The 22,530-nt window shown below is 41.6% G+C and overlaps 1 protein-coding gene and 1 pseudogene across 1 annotated transcript in view; both read left to right on the top strand.

Moving 5' to 3' along the window:
* The first annotated feature begins 1,849 nt into the window (after positions 1–1,849).
* The window catches only part of LOC121836488, a 93,639-nt pseudogene continuing 72,958 nt past the window's right edge, over positions 1,850–22,530 (top strand).
* LOC120847847 overlaps positions 12,424–22,530 on the top strand; it is a 120,282-nt gene continuing 110,175 nt past the window's right edge. Inside the window, exon 1 of the mRNA XM_042291863.1 lies at positions 12,424–12,544. The gene's annotated coding sequence lies outside the window, so the exon portion shown is untranslated. The remainder of the gene's footprint in view (positions 12,545–22,530) is intronic.

Genomic DNA, 22,530 nt, shown 5'->3' with positions numbered 1-22,530 from the left:
GGGTTTTTGACGATTATCGTTTGTGCCAGATTTGAAGCACGCTGCAGCCGGAGCTATTTATGGTAGATAAGTTATACTTTTTTAAGAATGATCTATGTATAGCCTATAAGTGCCGTCTTAAGATGTGATTATTGTTATTCAACGTGAGTTTCGAAGAAATGTCCAAACATGTATCTGCATGCAATTATGACCTAAACTTGATATTTATTTTCGTCTAAGTTGTTTGATGTATCGCATTTAAATTAACACCACAGACAGTACATATCATTGCCATCTGCAGAATACAAAATAATATATTTATTGTATTTTTCACGTTAAGGAATAAATTAACTCATGGGAGAAGATTTCTAGTAGTGTTCAAGTTCAGCACGTCATTAAAAGAAAACTTTTTTTTTTCGCTTCACGTTCCTGGGACGTGTTTCTTTTAGCCTGTACACATTTTGGTAAAAGAAACTTGTTTCGAAGTTCTGAACCTCTGAATATGCAAGAATAGAACACTTCCGACGAATTCTTGATAGTTTTTTTTTCTCCTGCTTTTTATTCCCGCATTTATTCTTTTTTTTTTTTTTTTACTTTCGGCACAGTTACTGAGGTCGAAAAGACATAGCTTTGAACTTCCGAACCACTAAGCATGTGACAAGTAGTGCCTTCTGACAACGAGTTTCTATCAATGACCATCTACGCAACCTTGTATGCAGTGAAGAGCGACATTAGCTATACATATGCATAAATAATTTCAGATTAAAATAAGCTCGACCACGCCCTTTTTCCCGGTATTGTTTTCTTTAACAGTCCGAAATACCTGCAAGGGGGAGAAAAAGGCTGAAGCCCCCCCCCCCCCCCCCCCCCCCCCCCCCGCTGCTACCCTCTTTCCCCCCGTTTTTCCTCTTCCGACGCCACTTGTATGGTAGAACGCTCCTCGACCTCGAGTTGTGTCGGCTTCTGTGCTTTTTGCGAGGCGATTCCTCCGTCCCAGAAAATAAACCTCCAGGACAATTATAAACTTCACCGGATCGGATTACTACCAGCGTGCAAGGGGTTGCGAGCTAGTTTGCCAGGTCGCTTCAAGGTTTTTCTGAGCCTCAACTTCCTGCTCGCCCCTGGCCGTTTCGAACTGGATGAGTCTCGTAAAACAGTGTGTTCGTGCAATCACTACTGCGTGATAAAGACCGCCCCCCCCCCCCCCCCCCGGGGCTGGCGGTCACAATTCTGCACTGGCAAATATTCCAGCACATCCGGGACACTCGTCGTCTCATTTAATTGCCTGACCAACTTCGCAGAATCTAGATACCACACCCTAACTTTTCTAAACTTGATTTTGTGAAAACCAGTGAGTCGTGAAGACGTTATTTGAAATTGAAACTGTGGAGGAACTTGAAAACCGGACTTCGAACTTTGGAAACTTGGACTTGAAAGAAATTCAAAATGTTCAAAGTTTCTTTTTTTTTTGAATTTTGCGTTAAAAGAGAATCGAAACCTTCGAACTTTTCGAACTTTATGCAAAAAGAAATTCGAAAACTTCGAATTGTTCGACCTTCATGTCTATAAAAATTCGAAACGTTCGAAGTTTTCGAATTCTTTTTACAAAGAATTTCGAAATCTTCGAATTTATCGAACCTGAAGTAAAAAAATATTCGAAATATTCGATTCGAAATTTTAGAAACCGTGAAAGCTTCGAAATTTTCGAATTCGAAACTCCGCTGTGGACAAAAGTTGCGAATTTTTCGAAATCGAACCTCGGTCGGTACGAAAATATCGAAATTTTTCGCAATCGAACCTCAGTTCGCTTCGCAAATATCGAAACCTTTCGAAATCGAACCTAGGGTGGTTCGCGACATCCCTACTGAATATGACCGCAACGAAGGTAAATAGGCAAACTCTTACAGCGGCAATCGGTTGATGTTACTTCCAATTCTGCAGGACGTGGAGAACGCTGAAGAATCGTCGCCGCAGCAGAAGAAGCAAATAAGGCAGACTTTCAGCAAGTGCTCGGCATTATGGAAGAAGCAAGCGAGGTCTAATGTGGTTGCTGACGCCATCTCTTCAAGCTGTGATGGATATTTGCCCACGCCTGTCCACACGCGGTGGAACTCTACATACGATTGCCTCAAATCGCTTCACAGAATGCTTGTTCCCAGTGAGGGAAAGTTGAAGGAAGTTTGTGAGAATTTTTAAATTCCTCGATTCACGAAGTCAGACATTGACTTTATTGATGAGTATGTTTACGTGTTTGCACCTCTCGCACAAGCTATAACTCTTCTCCAGCGCGAAAACAGCATGTTCATGGCATATCTCCTGCCTACAGTGGCTTCATTTCGCAAAAAAATGTCCACGTTGCTGACGGAGAACTTGAGGTACTGCCGCCCGGTGGTCGAGAGCTTAATCGCGGCGATCAGTAAGAGGTTTGCAGGTATGGAGCTAGAAAAACATTTGATAATATCTGCCGTATGCCATTCAAAATTTAAGGTTGCATGGATAGACAACGAAGTGTTACGGAAGCGGGCCTGGGATTATCTAAAGAACAAACTTAGGCGAACATCAACTATAGAAAAAGCGTCGTCAGGCGTACAAAGTGGTGAGGATAAAGAAGACTGTGAGCAGTATTTAACTTCGAAACATCGTCCTCATCTGCTTCGTGGGAGCAGGAGTTCGTACAGTGCACCGAACTTGCTCCGACAAGAAATCTGGACTGTCTCAAGCACATGCCGCTGCTGAAAAGCGTGTTCTTAAAATTCAACACAGGGCTTCCAAGCAGTGCGGCGGTGGAGCGCGTTTTTACCATAGGTGGAACAATTGCTACCAAACTGCGATCGAAGATATCGGATGAACATTTCGAAGAAGTCCTGATTCTGAGGTCAAATCAAGCACTCAAGTGAAAAAGACAAAGTCTTCGAACGTTCTGGTGAGAGCGTTTTGACTTATTTCTCCCATTGACACCAATAAAGCACGTCTATCAAACTTGTTTTTGTGTGCATCCCACTATACAAAGGATTTACTTCCAATAATAATGTGACAAATTTGAGAAAAACACTTGACGTGAAAATAAAAAGTACCTTTGAAGTAACTGTACCTGTACCTAGGTACGTTTTTAAGCGAGTAGCGACAGTTGTTTGCTGCAAACTAAGTTGCTTGAGGAGATCTTCCCCTAAACACCTCGGTGAACGCAGGACGACTAGCACTCATAAAAAGAAACGAGCTCGTAGCTCGTTGAGTACGCCGCAAACGTTGGCAGCTATGTTTTTATCGTTTGAAACCTAAGCGTAAAGGCAATCAGGGATATACTTGAAAAGGATAATCCGTCTATCTAGATTATTTGTTTCTCAAACATTAATATCCTGTCGATTAATATACTATTCTGGCACAGAAATACAATTTTACAACCAACCTTTCACACGTCAATCCTCTTCTCAACCAGGGGGAGCCGACAAAATGTGCTTAGTTTTGCAAGCACTGGGTGGGGCCAGAAGCATGCATGGCTAATCGCCCCCCCCCCCCCCCAAATTGCATCTAACGGCGCAAATATAGCGATTTTTTTTGTTTTGGTGTAAACTTTTACATAAAAAATGTGCCGCATCTATACACACACAAAAAAGTATTTTTAAGGGTAAAAATACATATTTTTTGTGTTTTTTAAGCTACTTGCAGGACCTTCGCGCTTGCATAAGCGCCGCAATCGCATAAGTTAATGAGGGCGTGCTGAGCCTTTCGTGGATGGAAGTGGAGTATCGGCTTGATCTCCTGCGTGCCACTAATGGAGCGCACGCTAAATTTTTTTATCAAGTAGCTGCAATAAAACTTAAGGTGTTCATTAACATTTTACTGCAGTCCACACCTTTCTATACTTTTGTTTGTATCCAAGAAGTTATTTATTGAAGTTTTGAAGACCCGTCTTTGCGGCAATCGGGGAACCTCTCCGATGCAGCAACCCGCCGACTAACGCGGAGCAATCAGGCGAGCGCGAACCAAAACTCGGAATATTCTTGGCCCCGCGCTCGCGCTCATCGTAAACAACCAGTTCATCAGAAGGTTGCTTTTGCACGAATCGCGAGCTCTCCAGTGTAACCTGTCAATCCCAGAAGAACCACAGATGACTGTCGATCTAGATTTCTGGCTGACAGCAAGTGAGTCTTGATATCGTCTTGAACGCTTATAACAAATTGCCTGAAGCACAGATTTTTATATCACCTTGAAACTTCTCGTTAAAAATAAAAAAGTCACTGATTTGCGAGTTTGATGCGATCTGATATTTGACGCGTTCCAATGAAACGGCACACACTGCCGTTCAATTGATGCGCCGTCTTTTGAATGTGGGCTTTACCTCTTTAGCGGTACCTTTGTAGGGAAGATCCTTTTACAGGAAATGGGATACGTTTTCAAAACTCGTATTGTTTAAGTGAATACACTCGAACAGAAAACAAGGTCTGGAAAATTAGAAACAAAAGAAAAAAGAAGCAACAAGTTTGCTTTCTCAAGAGCCAAAACAAATACAACACAGTACCATAGAAATGCTCATTTTATCGGGCTTTCTGCAACTAAGAGACGGGAGTGTTATTTACGGTCTTGCCCTTCGTAGTGAGATTTGAAGTTCTTAAAAGCAACGAATTGTGAACAGTATGAAGGAGGCAGTCATGCAGGAAGATGTGGCAGTGTTTAATAATGTAAACTGTTTGCAAACTTTGCCTTCCATGCATTGCTTGTAAACCTTGCTTTCTTAGAAGAGGTTAGAGGTAGAGGCTGGGAAAATTTGCATTTGTTGAGTTTTCTCGATTAAAACAAATATTGTTTGATTAAGTTTTTGAGAGCGTAAAGACAAGATTTCCTGACATAAATGAAAATGTGCAAGTTGCCCGACGATTTTTTCTGATATTGAATATCTTGGAATTCACAAAAAGAACAACCAAGGGGTTGACGATGTCTCTTCAGTAATAACCTGTAGAAGTAAAATGTCACAAATTGCGTATATCACGCTGCATATTAGCCAGGATGTTCCGTACCGATAACATATCATGACCCGCCATTAAAAAGAGTAAAAACAAACTAAATAAAAACATAAAATAAATAACGTAAACAAATATATATATATAGATATATATAAGTGAAAAAAGAAGATAACCGGAAGGCAAACAGTAAGTCTCGTATTTAACGATTTACACAAAATTGTAAAAATTCAAAACGAAAAAAAAATAATAACGAAGAAAAATGCTAAATTCTCCGAGGGAATCCAGTGTAGTTCAATGGGCGTAAATACTCTTTGCGAGACATGGACGGAATGACCAAAGTAGTAAATTCGGGAGATGTATAAAACAAGATCTTGACAAGGCAGAGATTTGGGGGAGGGAGGGGGAGGGGGCACATGATTTGTATTTATTTCTGGAGGGTCGGGTCACTACAGATGTTCGCAGCCCCATACCCATAGTTTATGGAAACGAGTGATTTCAAGCAAATAATCGCATCGGAAGCATCCCTTCATGTGGGTACTATTTCTAATAAATAGGGGGCCCCAAGTACGTGGCTATTAGTATCGACCCTAAAAGAAGAAGAAAAAAAGTTTCTAGGCGCGTGGAACACATAACCTACGTTTGATCCCGATTGCGAGATGTTGCGAGTGCGCGGGACGCTCGGCTTTAATTAAAACTCAGTCTGTGGCTTTGGTTCCGAATATTCTTCAATATTAAAGATTGGATTAGAAATATTTTAAATGGAAGCTTTTCCGGCTTTTCGATGACATCATCTGTACTGCCGAGATGATATCGGCGATCAAATAATGTTGATATATAGTTTATCATCTACCTCAAGGTTATTATTCACCGTATGCTTCTTTGTGTTTGTGTGCGTGTTCTTGCTCATTGAGGCCAATGCAACTGTTATATATTGGTGGGCGCTCCCAGCTTTCGCATGCCAGCCAAATGGAAGTTTTGTTTAATGGTATTTCGTCACCTTCAATAGACTGTTTTTAAAATTCAGCTCCTTCTGGTGGCTCAAGTTTATGGCGGTACTCGAGATGCAGTCTGTGGTATTTTGCTGGGCAGCGTCCAGTGTTCTACACGTTCCTCACAAAAAGGAACGAAAGCTAGTTCCTCGTTCCTTCCGATTTTCGGAACGCGTTCCCGTTACAAGTTCCATATGTGAAAAAGGAACTCGTCCCGGTTACAGTTAACAAAATGGAACGTATCGTTCTATATGCGTTACTTTTTAATTTTGCTGATTACCATATTGAGTTAAATCGAGCAAACCTTTTTTTTTAATCTATACCATTAAATGGCAACATACGAATTTTAATGCCGTGATGGAAGGGCCCCAGGAGAAGAAAGCAAGCGGAAGCAGGGTTTCTTTTTTTTTTTTGATATACGTATTTGCCTTTAAAAATGTCAGCTTTTAATTATATTCACGTTTGTGGTGGGCGAATTCTGACAAGCCAGATATACTGTTACCACACATTGCACGAGCGTTTTACAGCAACCTCACACTTTCAAATCTAACAAAGCCCCTAGTTCGAACTTAACAACAGTTGCTTCTCGATGTTACTGCTCGCAAAACGAGCAAGTGAAGAAGAGGATAACTGCTTTTGGAAAATCTGTCTTGAAAACTACAAGTCCTTTTTCGTGAAGGTTGGATTTGTTGTTCAGTTTGAAGGTGGGGGACAAAGGGAGAAGGAATAAAGGTTCATTTTTGTGTACCTTTTAAGTGACCAATGTTCGGGATACAAGGGTGCGTTCGATGTCTGGTAACCTGTTCTTTTGTTGTAACTGCAGATCTCTTTCTGGAAGTTTGTGATGGTTGTAGTCGGCCTTAGATTTCTTTTTTGTATGAGGATTCGTGGACGCAAAGAAAGCAGGCCAGTTTGAAACATCCCTCTTTTTGTGTGTTTTTCTTTTACTAAGTTTTGTTTTTTGTACCGCAATCTCGGGCACTGAAAAGAATCATTGTCCACTAGCTCTCCTGGACCCGACCGCGAGGATCAAACAAAATAGGCCCTAAGATGAGTAACCAAAAATTTAACGAGATCCTGCTCTTCGTAAAGATATTTTTATACTTTTAAAATTTCCCTCTTAGAAATAAAAAAAATATTACCACACTGGACGAGAAAAAGGAACGCCGTTCCTTCTTCCGTTCCAGTAAAAGATTAACGAGTTCTCGTTCCAGTTCCACCGATGCAAAATGGAGCGGCGGCGTTCTTTCGTTTCTCCTAAAATGAACCCGTTCCAGGTACGCCGTTCCTTGGAACGCCGTTCCGTACAACACTGGCAGCGTCATTTTCGTTACTCAATAGCAGTCGGGAATGTGTGTTTTTATCTTAGCATTCTTTCTGGATCTCTCAGTTTTTCACAATAACAAATATACAACCGGTAAGGACGAAGCACCGACCCACATTAACGCCGTGATTATGGTAAGTTTTATACATCAAGGGGCTTTTAGAGCCGATTATGTACCTCCAGCAGATAGACTGGACCCGAGTTAGAAAGGAAGGCTTAGGCAGCTCTTGTATTCAATTCCTGCGTCGCACCATACCGTCTCGAATGTAGAGATCTCGCATCGTCCGCTTGGGAGCAACTTCAACTTGTTCCATCATCAATAACCAGAAGGCTGTCATTGGTACGACAGATGTACCAATCCTAAGATGAGGAGATTGATGAAAGTGGCCAGTCTGAATTTCGGAAAGAGTGTGTGCAGAGAACAAGTCGTCTCCTTCTTGCGCAGGGGTGGCGGTGACGTCAGCACGACGCCGAGATCTGATGGGTTTTGATTGAAAGGATAGTGGCTACCCACTATTCTTTTTTTCATTCAGTCAGCCAATAAGAGCTTGGTTTTCTGAAGTCACCACACCGCTCGGTAAAAGAAGCAGACGAACTTGCACTCCGTATTGACATGTTCATGCCTTTAAGTTATAACAATGTCAGAAATACAGAAGGATATGTGATATCTGTTAAGTTGGTATTTTCAGTGTATAATGTTTCTCTGTGTGTGCGAGCGCGCGTGTGTGTGCGCGCGTGTGTGTGTGTGTGATACACAACCGGAAATACATGTTGTTGTTTGCTTGCGGGCATCAATAAATAAACTTCAACATCTATTTGATCACCAGTTTGGTTGGCCTGATTTTACGGCCCCGTAAGAGGCAAGGGGGGGGAGGGCTCATGGGTATTTAGAGATTTAGCAACGTAAAATAAACTGAATCGTCATATTTATATGATCCGATGTGCTACTGTTGCCCATCCATCTATCCGCGCCTACCGATAAAGTCACTCACAGTTAAAAAAAAATAATAATGTTCTTATGTTTATGCTTCGTGATTGGTTATTCCGTCTTCTCATCGGCTAATACTGCAATCTCATTGGTTGCGTAGCGATAATGAGATGCTCGGGAGGTGCCGGTAGCTTGCGAAAGGCGGGGCTTGGCGAGTTCAGAGCATCTCGTAACTATTGCCGCAGAGTCACTGAGGTTGCGGCATTGGCCCACAAGAATGTGAGAGAATCAATCATGGAGTCAATCATATAATAAGCCACGCCCTCGCGTTTCTTGAGCTGCTGACGCCAAACTGTGCACTCGGAAGTAGGACTGGGCGTCAATTAAAACATTTAACCCGATTAATCGACACCCTTTAATTGATTAATTCATCGATTAATTAATCGAATAATTGGTCGCGGTCATTGCCCTGCATAATATATAAAAAGATCTATATTTTTGCCTTTGTTGAATTCGTGACAAACGGCGCAATATACTATTTTGCTTTGAATCAACCTCGATTTGTAGTTGAGAAGAGTTCAAAGACACTTACACCCACAGATTATTACTTCAGCTGCATGCTGCGAAGAGGTTCGTTGATATTCTCCGACAAGAGCGACCTCCCTCGATTGTTCACGATAATCTCTGCTGCTCTAAACGGACGCTCGAACTACGTTAAAGTGGCCTGGACGCGTGTAACCTCCTGCAATTGTTTGGAGTTAACAAACTTCGTCCCCACAGTTTACTTCGGGCCAAATTTCACGTTAACGTTTGCCCGTCATGCAGGTGTACTCGTCCTCATCTGCGTGGCGAAAGCCTTGAATTTTTACTTTATTTTTGTTTGTCAAAAGTTTACCGAGTAACCGGTTAAAAAATCAATCACGATTAAGCATTATTCGATAGGTTAATCGATCAATTGCCCAGCCCTCCTCGTAAGCGATGTGGCTAACCGGCCCACTCATTAATTACATGGTTGTCAGGTGGTATAGCTACCTACTTAGCAAGTAATTTTACTTATTTCTAAACTGAGATGTAGTTATATTTTCGGAGCTTTTACTTATAAAATTTAGATATAATTTATTCGATTTTTCAGCGTCGTTTGATTGCAACATTTAAAATAAAACTACGAATTCTTTCCCAAATATTCTTTATTTTTATGGTGGAGTGCATTTTAAATAAGTTACTGTACAAAACAGATATATATATATATATTTATTTGTTTTTGTTTTATTTGATTTTTCATTGCTCTCTAGACCTGGTTTTGGCAGGCCAAAGATTTTTCCAGGAAGTTGACCATGAGCGCACAGCTGGGCTAGAACCCGGGCCACAGCCCACGTAGTGCGTCCCAGCAGGCACCACCTGATTTGAAACACAAACACACCGCCTCGGGTTCTCCAAGGATGAATAAAAATCAATCAAAATTACTTAGATTGTATCGTGTACTACATTAACAATGTTATCGCAATATAAGTATGTCATTATATATAGAATTATCTAAGGTTTACATTGAAATCTTGTTTCTATTTGGTTCATTCAATTTGTTGTTTTATTTATTTGGAAATATTGCCAGACACCTATATATACGGTGTCCAAGGCAAGGGTGAGCCTGGTACAGCATGTAGTCTGTACAATGTAAACAAACAAAGAATAACAAAAAATAACGCAAAGTGAAAAGCATATATTAATAATGAAAAAAAACTAAAGCAACACTCGAAGGCACTCAAGGCACACAAATGGAAAATTATTCTATGGCATTACATGATTTGTAACTGCCGTGACAAAGAAAGGAGTTCTGAGCTGATTGATACTGCTTAGAGTTAAATTATTCAACTCGTGAACAGTGCGCGGTATAAATGAATATTTAAAAGTCTTTTTTTTTTTTAGATTGTCGCACTGTTTTCTCCTGTTTTGTATCGTGTCTGCCTGAATTTATTGTATTACATGAATTTTGCGAATGTATAAGTCACCTAGCTGCGTCTTGAGATTTGTGTTCGTTTTTTATGCCCCTTGTCCCCCTTCTCCAGGGATTATTTTAGTCTCTCATGTCCAGCTCGCTTCCACTTTTGCGTGGAATTGCATTATCAGTATAAGTTTAAAATTTCCATTGACTATGTTGTAAAGAAACTTAAGGCGAATACTTTTCCTGCATGTAATGAGTCCAGGCATGTTTGACAGCTTGTAGAGTGGAGAGAGGGAAGAGAGCCTGTCGTAACGGTTATAAACAAAACGCAGTATTTTTTTTTCTGGATTCGTTCTAGTTGCTCTATATGTTTTGCTGTGTAGCGGTCCCCTACCAAGTCCGCATATTCTAATATTGACCTGCTTATAATGGCGCATGCCGTTAACTTTGTTTTAGGTGTAAACTATGTTCATTTTATTCTTAAAAAACACTTTCTGCGACGCTCTAGAAACTATGTAGTTTACGTGCGCGTTCCACGTGAAATCTGCCGCAAAGGCAACATGAATGTACCTATATTCTCTAACAACTTGCAGGGGAACACCCTTCACGCAGTATGAAAAAAAGCTTAGGAGTCCTTTTTTTGTTTATAGTCATCTGCACACACTTTTTGGCAGTTCAGTGCCATTTGCCAATTACATCACCAGTCGTAAATAGAAGCAAGAGTGTTGTTGAGTACTTCTTGGTCTTTACTAGACCTATCTCTGAAAACGGGACAAAATCATCCGCAAACAATCGGCACTGAATACGCAGACTAGCTGATAGACCATTTATAAATACCAAAAATAGCAACGGGCTGAGTAATTAGCTTGGACCTCCCAGATATAAGCAACCTAATTATCGGCAACAAACACAACAAAACGACGGAAATATACCACAAAAACTTTGCTAATTCCCCTCCCCTTCAACACGACTGAAAAGCTTTCTAGCTAAAAGCTAAAGCTTCGAAGTTACCACAAATTTTATACCACAAACAAACACTATCCTATGTCAGATTTTTATGCCAGTTTACCTCCGGCATCATAAACGTTTCTGTGTATGTTATATGATCCCATATACGGAATATTGTAAAGGGTACATGCTTTGTGGTAATTGAAAATTCGAGAATTCGCATGAATTGAGATGAATGTTGCCGACAAATGAGTCATTCAAAGGTATGTTTGACGCTAATTGATACCGACTGTCTGTTGACCAGTTTACCTCCAATCACGAAACGTTTGCCCGCAAAATATCCGAAAGCGCGGAACTTCAGGCGAATTATCGAAATGTGAAGTCAATGAATATAATGGCGTTCACTTTATTCGGATATTTGCAGGACAATGCCGTTGTAATGAGCGAATCTAAATTCTAAAATGTATCGGTATGAGTTAAACCACATTCTACGGTGACAGCGCAGAGGAAAAAAAAGAGAGGAGAAAAGTCCCCCTCTCTTCTTTCTCGGTCACTTAATTCGACGCCCATGTACGAAGCAATTAAAATTTGCAACACTATTGTTTCGTGTGGCAAAATAAACACAAAACACATATTAATTGTCATAGTGTATCGCGCGTACACTTTTTACTTATAAAGGGTGCTCTAAAGGTATAATGTCAGCTTGCATCTTGTTCCATTTGGCAGCTGACATTTGTAAAGGGGAACGTCTAAATGTATCCTCCGCAGGGCACCTGTAGACTCAACATTCATACTTTCTGCAGGGTGCAGGGATGTTGTAAGAAAACGGTGGACCCTTGTAGTAGTTTCGTACTAGTTAAATAAATCTGTATTTTGGCGCCCTCCTACGTCTGGTTAACACGAAACGCCATTGAAATCGACCAAAATAGTTGCATGTATAAGCGATGTTTTTCAAGCCTTCGAGTTTCTCTGAATTTCAAGTCCCTCGAAACTTTATTCAGGCCTGGGCTGTCTTTTCCAAACTGCCAAACGCACACACACACACACATATCCGCACACACGAAAGCTACCCGCTTTGTTTTCAGTTATCTGTCAAGCACTCCGCTGCCAACGCCTCCCCTCACTTCTTCCTCGCACTTTCTCACCTCCCCCACATTGCAGCCCCCGCTCGGTTCGTCATTGGTCGGCCGTGTTCACGTGATCTTCTAACGTCACGCGCCCGCCGATTGGTTCCAGTCGTTTGCGTGGGGGAGGAGGCGGTGCGTTTTGTTCCTCGTATCTGTTCCGCGGGGGAGGGGGGGGGGGGGGGGGGGGGTCAACTGCTTTATAAAAAGGGGCCGCTGGCGAAAGTTTGGAACGAGTTGAGTTCCAACGTCAACCGTCGATTGTTCTGAAGGAGAGAAAGCCGCTCGTCTTACACAAAACCCCTTCAGCTGTTTCTTCGTTCTTCAGAAAGGTTCGAGCCAGCCAACGAACGTGAGCCTTCTTTGTCATTTTTACCTGCCTGGGTTGTCTGCAAAACACCGCTTCGAGCGGCTTCTATTACTCGTGTCATCCTGCTACTGCTCTCATAGTCACTTGCACGGATGTCGATTCGCGAAGGCGCGAAACCTATATTACCGTAGACTCTTTTGTTTACTTTGCCTTCTGCAACTAGGGATGCGCGAATGGTGGTTGTCATGGAATATTACCGCATCACTCCGATAGCCTATGCGGAAAGCGAGTCGTCTGCGTCTTGCGCAGGATTTGCAGTGACGTCAGAGCAATGCCGAGCTCTGATTGGCTTTGATTGAGAGGATAGTGGGTAGACCTCAATGCTAGATATCTTAAAGTCTACCCAGTATATATATATATATTTTTTTTTAATAGCCAATAATAGTTTTGTGTTCTGACATGTCGCAACCCCTGTGCAAGAAGCAGACGAACTTGCGCTTTGCATAGCCCCCCCAGCTTCAGAAACGCAGGGCGTGTCGAATTCCGCGCATCTCATTATCGCTCCGCAACCAATGAAATTGCAGCACTGACCGATAGGAACACCAAAGGACCAATCACGAAGCCTGAACATAAGAAGCCACGCCTTGCGTTTTTTAAACTGTCGGTGACAATAGCCTCTGGCCATCGACCTGAGGCCTAATATTAGCGAGTTCTTAGACTAGAGTCGGGTATTTACTGATACCACATACGGCTGCTTTGTTGCTGCGCGCGCGTGGGCAGCGTGCTATTTCTGTACCTGGTTACGAACTGTCGAAACAGCGTTCATTAGTGTAGGCACGGCAGGTAAACGTTTCTAAGCGGGCGAAAATCCAAAAACGAAACGGCACATGCCAATCTCTTTGACGTCTTGTTATTTCGTAGTTATAGTATCCGGTGCCTGCACGAGTGAGTACGGTATTTGCTGCAGTAATAGCCGCACTTCTTGTGAACAAGGCCTGTCGGTCTGCTTTCCCACGGAGCAGGGGGATAGCGAATCACCGCGTTCGGCAGAAAAATGGCGGCGATTCACGGGACAGAGATAACGTCTTCACGCCAAAAATGCAATGTGTTCAGATCTCAATTTTACGAAGACGCGTGTTTGAAACCTTATTCGCTGCGTTTTTTTTTTTTTTTTTATGGAAAGCACGATGATTGGTTGTATGTGTGCTTTGCAGGAAAGTAGACGCTAGGGTCTTAGTCATAAGAAGTGAAGTTATCATTTGGGCACATACGGTAGTTATTGTAACCTAATAAGCGGTGTCTGTAACGGCGAAACACGTATTTTCGTACGTCAATCGAGAAAAAGTGTATATTTTGTATTTATTTATTGAGATACCTTCAAGACCTCGACCGGCATTATAGACGGGGTGGGCACATAATCACACGCAAAAACGAAATACAAGAGCAAAAATCAAAAGCAATAAAAAAATTGAGAATCACGAAACATTTTTGAAAGTATAATTAGTAATAGTCTTTTTAAACAAATCAAGTGATGGTATTCATGATAAAACTGACGGTAAGTGGTTTCACACTGTTGATGTTCTTGGAATGAAGGAATCAAGATAGGCAGCGGTATGACACTAAGGCATATATAGAGGTAGCTTAAGTGATTGGAGCTAAAGGATAGTTTGGTTTTAGGTATCCTAGCATGGAAGATGCTTTAACAACTATGTGATCAGTGTGGATCTGCCAGGATAAGTTATAAGTGATGTGTAAACCAAGGTATATATAGGGAGTAACAGATTGCAAGAAACCGTTAAGAAAGTAGGTGGAAGGAGAAACTCTCCTTAATTTACATTTATCTATGTTAAGGTCATGTGCCACTGTTTACACCATTCTGAAACAGAATTTAGATCATTTTGAAGAAGAAATATATCAGTGTCATTATTAATTTCGCGATAAATTACACAATCGTCGTCGGATAGGCTAAGAGATGATGAAACACAAGGGAAAGTAGTTGATGTAAATTAGAAATAGTAAGGGTCCCATGACAGAACCCTGAGACACACGGGATGTAACAGACCTTAGAGGGGAATTATAATTATTTGCAGATAAAAATGGGAGCGGTTTGCTAAAAAAGACTTAATTCATGTTAGCACGTCAGGGTCGAGATAGAGCTTACTTAGTTTTAAGAGTAGTAAGTTGTGGGGAACTTTGTCAAATGCTTGCAGAAGTCCAGAAACATACTGTGAAAGTGGGATCCATGGTTAAGACGTTTCACAGGAAAGAGATTTCCGAAAGCCATGTTGAGAAAGAGATGAATGAATTAGAATCGGGAAATGTAGAGAGGGGTGCATGAATAATGTGCTCTAAGAGTTTGCAAGGAGTACTAATTAGGGAGATGGGTCTTTATTAATTGTGTAGATACTAGTACAGTGTTAATCACCTGACTTATGCATTAGAACCACTTTATTAATTTTTCAGTCATCAGAGAGATTGCCGCTAAAAGAAGTGATTTCTTAAAAATCATAGAAAGAAACGTAGCAGTCTATACTTTAGTACATTTAAGAAACTTAGAATTAAAACTATCAATACGACATAATGACGACATTTCTAGATTTTCTATTAATTTCCCAATTGCATAGGGAAAAATATAATCACGATAAGAAACATAACAAGGGTACAGCAGAGAATGATTTTGCAAACACATCATTTATCATTTTTGCTCAGTCATGATTGTAAAATATAGTACCTTCAGCGCTAGATAGTGAAATTACAGGTTTTTTTCCTATCATTGATAACGCTCTAAAATCTCTAATGCTTGTTGACAACTTCGCAGTTAACTTTTGAGAAAAAAGTATCTGTTCAGTTTCATTGATTGCCTTTTGGTACAAAGTGGTAGCAAATTTATATGCTTTACATCGCTCAACCGTGTCAACAAACTTTGCGATGCGGAAAAAGCGTTCTTTTTTTTTCTAAAGCCTTATTAAAGCATCCTTGAACCGTGGTGATGTCGTCTGAAAACTTTCTTTTTTGTCCGAACACTTTCTTTTCGGTTAAATTTCCTTAAAAATACGTTTCTCCTTTTGGTCATATTAACTTGACATTTGACCTGTAGTTGGAGATTGTAAGGGGGGGTATGATAACTAAGGGTATTTCATTATTCGAATCAAACTTCACCTTTGGCAAATGTGTGAACAAATTGACTGACTGGTTTACTTAAATGTAAAAGTAAAAATAGTTGACAGTTGGCGAGAAAGTTCATATGACGGGATCATTCGCTATTATTTTGATATGACACTTTTTTTTTTTTAGCAAGGCCTAAAGGTTTAACCGTCGAACGATATTGGGTGAGAACGTTTCTCACTTTATACACAATTTTGCTGGCACTTGCGAGACGCGAGTATACTCGCTCGCCGCTCCACTGACCAGAAGCTTCTTTGTCGCCTCGTAATTTCAAGGATAAAAGCGGACGTTCTCATTCTGTGTCTCCTTCGCAAACTTTGATGACGAAGCTGTGTTTCTCTTTAAGTCTGTCCTGTCCTTTGGTTTTTGTTCGTTAAGCGCTATTGCTTTTAATATGAACGCTGACCAACTCGCCCAAGCTTCCATCTTAACAAGAAGCTCTGGGAATGCATTGTTTGTGTTGTCGACAATGCGATCCACAGACTTTTATCGTCAAACTTTGCGATCCCCATGGTGACAATATCTAAATGAGGCCATTGCCCTTGCATTGCTTAATATCACAACTCAGACTGAGCTTTTTGGTCTCAACATATGTTTCGGCATCGTCATTTGCTGAGCTGCCTCCGTAAGGGTCGGCGATTGGCACTCCGAGTGGTGTGCGTTAAAGTAGACGTAAAGGCTTTTTTTTTTTTTAGTGTATAGTGACTGTTGCCCGATCGAAGACGGGAATAGTCGATCTTTAGGAATACGTCGAACTCAGCGCGTGCCCTATGCTTTGCTAACCTCAGGGCGTGCCTATGATAAACATTGATGGCATATAATCGTTTCCAGATCACGTGGTTTCTTTTTGTGGCTTCAAGTTGAAGAAAACAAACGCTGCTCTTTTTTTTTCTTCTTACTTTTATCGTTCTGCATTCATGCCACTGCCGTTACGTAAAAAAAAAATAACGCTTATCCCAGGCTATGTTATAAATGTCAAGAATAATTTTAAGCGGCTTAAGGGTGGCATCGTACCCCACCCCAAAACCTTTATATGGTAGCTTGGCGAACAAAGGCGATCATTTTACTTGAAAATGATTCGGTGCTCTGACTGATAATCACAATCTTTTTGGCGATTCTTCGCAATAAAGCTTTAATGAAAGTTTTCTAAAAAAAAAAAAAGGCCTATTATCATTTTGCAGATCTCATCAGAAACCATTTATAGGTGTTTTATTTATCGTCTTTACATCAAGATTTAACACCACATGCGTAACGTGTGAATGCGTCAGTGCTCGAACAATAGTGACTTTTAGCGAAGTGGTTTCGTGTTCCGTGTACCGCACTACCGGAGCCTCTGAAGCATACCTTCAATCGCGCGCCCTGCGGTCACCGGTATCCGTCGTGCGCGCGCTTAAAAGCATGCTTCAAAGGCTCCGGTAGTACGGTACACGGTAACGGTTTGGTAAGAGTCCCTACTATTTTGCACGTCGTTGCCTCTTTTGTTGATAGTATAGCTGTTTTGGCAGTACACAGTTTTTTTTTTAATGACCGGTCTACGAGTTAGCTAGATATAGTTACAAAAAAAAATGTTCACCTCTTTATTCTGTCACTAAGAGCAAACTGTGTGCTAAATTGGAGCAACAGAACTCAAGATTAGTTTCGTATATTCAAGGATAAGTTAACCCGGACTACTGAGACCGCGTAAAATAAAAATTATATTCACAATTTTATCTGATATAGAGGTACTTTTAACAGGCTCTCTTTTTAATTGTCGAAAATATCTACCACATTTAGGCGTACGATCGACGCAATTTCGTTATTCCCTAATTGTATTTCAGAAACCAGTTGCTATTTCTTAAGGTGACATGCGCCAGGGGAAAACGTTTCTAAAGTTACTTGCAATAACTGAATTAAGATTTTACTTTTATTTGTTGATGAGTTTGATGGCACGTGGTAAGGCAGAATTGTTGAATGCTAATGTTGTTCCAAAAATACGCTTGAAGCTTTTAGTGTTAAAGGTTTGTGAATCTTTATTAAAGGTGCACTGACACCCCCCAGACATTTTTGTTTATGTTTTGCGAGGTGATTTATTATATGGTGTCAGAAGACCACCGAATCAATATTTTGATACAACGTTACGTATATTTTTAATAAAGTAAAAAAAAAAAAACACACACACAACAGCTGGAAACCGAAACCGAAACTGGACCGGCGAAACTGGACTGGAGGAGAAATGTAGAGGAGGAGAAAGTTACGGGAAGTCACGTGGCCTGTGGTACTTTTTTTTTCTTTCAATCAATGCATTTGCAGCTTTTAAGAAGTCATAACAAATTAATATCATATTTTTAGTCTTTTTAGCATTTAGTGTGTGCCTTCGATGCCCCACGACTTTGATTATCTTTGGTGGTTGTGTCTAAACCACTGATCTCAATGCCAATTGCTGGATCGCGTCTGCCCGGTCTGCGAATACGGTCACTGGCGGCCATCTTTAGGTAGAGTTATATTACCTCTAGCCAAGGTACAGCTCCTGCAGCCACTGTAATCCATCCATGGCAAACAGCGTTTTGGCAGGTGTGGTGGCAGGATGCCGTCAAAATAGGGTGGATGATATTTCGTGTTGATTAAAATTGTTTGACGAAACATGTTTTTGAAACCCAGTGTGAACGGTAGCCCGATCTTTGAGGACCCGGTGGAAGTTTCACGAAATCGCAGCACCGGGGGAAAAGCAGCACAGCTCGCATCGAAAGTCGCATCAAAATTAGCATCAAAAGCAGACGCCGGTGCGGAGTCTGCTTTCGATGCGAGCTGCGCTGCTTTCCCCCGCTGCTGCGCTTTCGTAGAACTTTCTCCGGGTCCTCAAAGATGAGGCTACCGTTCACGCCGTCTTTCAAGAGTCTGCGTCGTCGAACAACTCGAATCAAGCACGAAATATCTCCCACGGTACAGTGTACTAGATCCACGGCTATTTTATGGCACCCGGCCGCCATTGCGCTGTCCGCCATATTACTATGATGGCTAGAGATGATATAACTCTACCTAAAGATGGCCGCCAGTGACCGCGTTCCGGTCCATAGGAGGAGCTGGTCAAACGCGATCCAGCAAATAGACATAGAGATCAGTGGTCTAAACCATAAAAAACGACACGTGACAACGGAGAAGAGAGTGAGCGCGACTCAAACCGGCCAGTTCTCGGTTGGCGGTTTTCAGGGGGAGAGAAAATACATTTCGAGCCGCGAATTGTGTTCTAGGCAGTTGGCCTCTCACATGTTATGTGGAAATCAAAACCTTCCCGAGCATAAATGCCCTGTCGGTGTCCCTTTAAATGGTTCTAGAAGGGAGCAGTGAGATCCACCGAGTCTATACCATAGTCTGTGGATTAAGCATAGAAGAGAAATTGTACGGCGCGTTTCCAGCAAGATATCAAATAATTTCGTTTTATTAATGATATGCTGGTCGAAACGCGAGTATCATGATGGAGTGAAACGAGCAGCTCGATGTAGAAGATATTTGATTTGATTACTAAGATAGGTTTTGCTGAGGGGACCAGATGGCGTATGCATATTCTAATTTCGGGCGGACATAGGTTTCGTAAGATAATTTACGAAAGTGTGGGGGTGCAGCTTTTAGATTGCGTTTCAAATAACCTAGTATAAGGGATGCTTTAGCGGTAATCGTGTTAGTATGGGATATTAAAAAAAGATTAAAGGCTAGTTCAACAATGTGGTATTGGTAAGCAGAAACAGCGGCGATGGGCGAACGTTTACGGGTGAATGAAACAAGTTTGCATTTAGCGGTTTTAAGGGTCCTTTTCCATTTAGAGCACCTGGGTACTTTTTGGCCAACATCGCTCTGAAGACGCAGGTAATCGTCAGGATTGTTAATCTTTTTGTATAGCACACCGTCGTCAGCAAATAGACGCACACCTGATGTTAGTTACTGTGGGCGGTCGTTAATCTAGATTAGGAATTAGAGGGGGCCAAGGACAGTACCTCACGGAACCCCAGAGGTTACATCAGAAAGCTCAGAAGTTAAATTACCGGCTAAGGTGGCTTGCCGTCTAAAAGAAAGGAGTTCCGATTACAGTAAAGGGTTAGGTCGTCAATGCGGAGTGAGGAAAGTTTAGATATTAGACGGCAATGTGGAAGGCGGTCGAATGCTTTGGAATCACTAAAAATATGGCATCTGTATGGGTGTTTAGTTTCATGTTATTATAAAGATTGTTTGTGAATTGGAGGAGCTGATGGTCGCATGAGAAACCTCCTGCGATATCCCTGCGGGTAATCTTAAAAAAGAGTGGTTTTCAAGATTGCGCATTACATTAAAATATATAACATGTTCTAGTAGTTTTGAGACAACACTTGTTAATGAGATAGGACGGTAATTGTTATGTGAGCTTTTGCCACCACTTTTAAAAACTAGAATGATCTTTCCAATCTTCCAATCAAGAGGGATAGATCAAGTAAATAGTGATTGTACAAAAAGTAAGCATAGTATAGTTGATGACGTATAACCGTATTTTGGAATATTTTACAGTTAATATCATCAGGACCAGCATATGTTGAAATTTTGAAGTTATTGATTACTTTCAGGATCCCTGCAGGCGAAATCAAAATGGGTTTCATGAAATAGTAGTCTACCTCCGGCACATAGGTAATGCTGACTAGGTCCTCAATTGTGAAAACGGACGTGAAAAAGTTATTGAGGACAGTTGTGCAGCTACAATCGGGTACGGGTTAGACATAGTCGCTGTTCAGGGATATTTTTCTATGAGACTCTCTCGGTGACAGATATTTTCCAGAATATTTTGGGGTTGTTTGTAAGTTTGTAAGTAGAGCAGGCAAGTCACAATCAAAGTACTTTTACTTTGAATTTTCTAGACATGTAGCATATTCGTTTTCGCCGCTAGAGTACTTCGCCCAAATTTCGTCAGAACTGGATTGTTTAGCCTTTTGAAAATGACGTTTTGTTTTGTTGTTTTTTTTATTACGGAGTACTTTTACTGCTTCATTAAATCAGGGTTGGTTGATGTCGGAACGAATTTGAACAAGGAAAATGCGAGTATAATTGAGTTCAGCTAATTTATTTTTGAATGTATTCCAATTACTTTCTACGGTGCGAGTATAGAAGTCGGCGATAAATGAAAACAAATGCAAACGCTTCTCATTAATTAAACTGTAGTCAGTTTTGCTGTAATCCCTTATCAGTTTAACAGTGTGTCGTGTTTGTGAGGTAGGTAGGTTTGGTTTTAGACTAACAAGTTTATGGCCATTGAAGCCATCGCTGCATGTTACAGAAGTTAAAACATCGGGTGCAGATGACAACACTAAATCCAAAATGTTGTTTCCGCGTGTGCTAGCGGATAATGTTGACGTTAGGTTCATCTATCTAGGAGATTTGTTTCAGTTTTATCTTGGAATGAAAGTGATGACCAATCAATAAATGGAAGGTTGAAATGAACAGTTTATAGTCTTGATCTCGCTTTCGAAATTCAGGTGTTAGTTTTAATATAGCTTGTTTTTTTATGTTACGAATGCCATCCACATGTAAAAAAAAGGTAAAAATAAAAGAACTGTTAGTACCAAGTACAAATACCTCGGGGTGACACTAACTACTTCAGCAGATTATCTGGCAGAACATCTCCAAAACCTCAAGACATCGGCACTGAGAAAGCGCAATGTGCTCCGTCGAAAGAGCCTGTGGAGCTGCGACCGTTATTTAATAACCCGACAACTGTAGAAAACTGCCGCTGTACCAGGCCTTACTTTCGTCAATGCTGTTACATGTGTCCTTAGAGGGATTAGGGAATACCTTAAGCGACGGCAAAGAGATATCGGGAGCCACGCGCTGGTATCGTCACTAATCGAGAAAAAATTCTTCCCGATTAGTGACGAGCCCTCTACAGAGGGCTCGTCACAAATCGGGGAGAATTTTTTGCCCCGAGTCGATTGGTACGCCACCTCCAGGTTGTGTGTAGGTTCTTTGACTAAATGTATGTAAAAAAACCATCGCGCCCAGCAATCTCCGTCCGCACGTCGCAGTCGGGCGACATATGAACGGAGATCGCTGCTGATCTCCCGTGCCTCAAACGAGGACCAGCCAAGGTCATTTCGGACAGGTTGATTAGCCACTTTCCCGTGACATCCCAGCGCGTGACATCCCCTCTACGAAGAAAGATTGAGTTGCGAAGGCGGGATAATAGATAAACACCGCCGAGACGAACCGGTGGAGAGCCGACGTGGAAGAACATTCCAGCATGCACCTATACGCGGCTTTGTAGACCAGCATCGCTCCCGTCCACTGGTGTGGACCCGCATGCACCCGCATCTACAGGCAGTGGTACGATGTGAACGTGACCGAAACCCTGTGCAGTTCATGCGGTGAGGTGGAAGAAACTATCCAACACTTGCTCCTTGAGTGTCCGGCAATCGTACCTAGACGTCGGCACCCGCATTGAGCAGGCCCTCGGTTCAACAGAGGAGAACAAACGCGTAATGCGCTCAAAGAGGAGGCTCGACGCATGGTGGACAGTCCCAGGCACGTAGCCAGGATTTTGTCTCGGGGGGGGGGGGGGGGCGTCCATGACAAAATGCTGTATGAGGGGGAGGGGGGAGAGGAGGCCCCAGCAAAATAAAAGATTTCGGGGGGAAGGGGGGGGGGGGACGTGCCTGGACAGTTTACTCGTGATACTTCAGAGTTACTATGAACCATTTCTCTAACTTTCTAGTTCTTTTTATTTTCATTTATCTTTCTCTTTTCTTCTACTCTTTATTGGCATATGTCTATTTTATGAGTTAAAAGGAACGATTGCCGCCAGAAATACGCACATACATACATACCACGTTCTTCCATTCACGTGGGGCATGACAACACACTTAAAAGAGCCT

Source organism: Ixodes scapularis, unplaced genomic scaffold (genome assembly GCF_016920785.2).
Source record: "Ixodes scapularis isolate PalLabHiFi unplaced genomic scaffold, ASM1692078v2 PGA_scaffold2__306_contigs__length_199485367, whole genome shotgun sequence".
Lineage (NCBI taxonomy): Eukaryota > Metazoa > Arthropoda > Arachnida > Ixodida > Ixodidae > Ixodes > Ixodes scapularis.
Note: the sequence above shows the minus strand (reverse complement) of the source record. Positions and strands in the feature narration are given on the sequence as shown.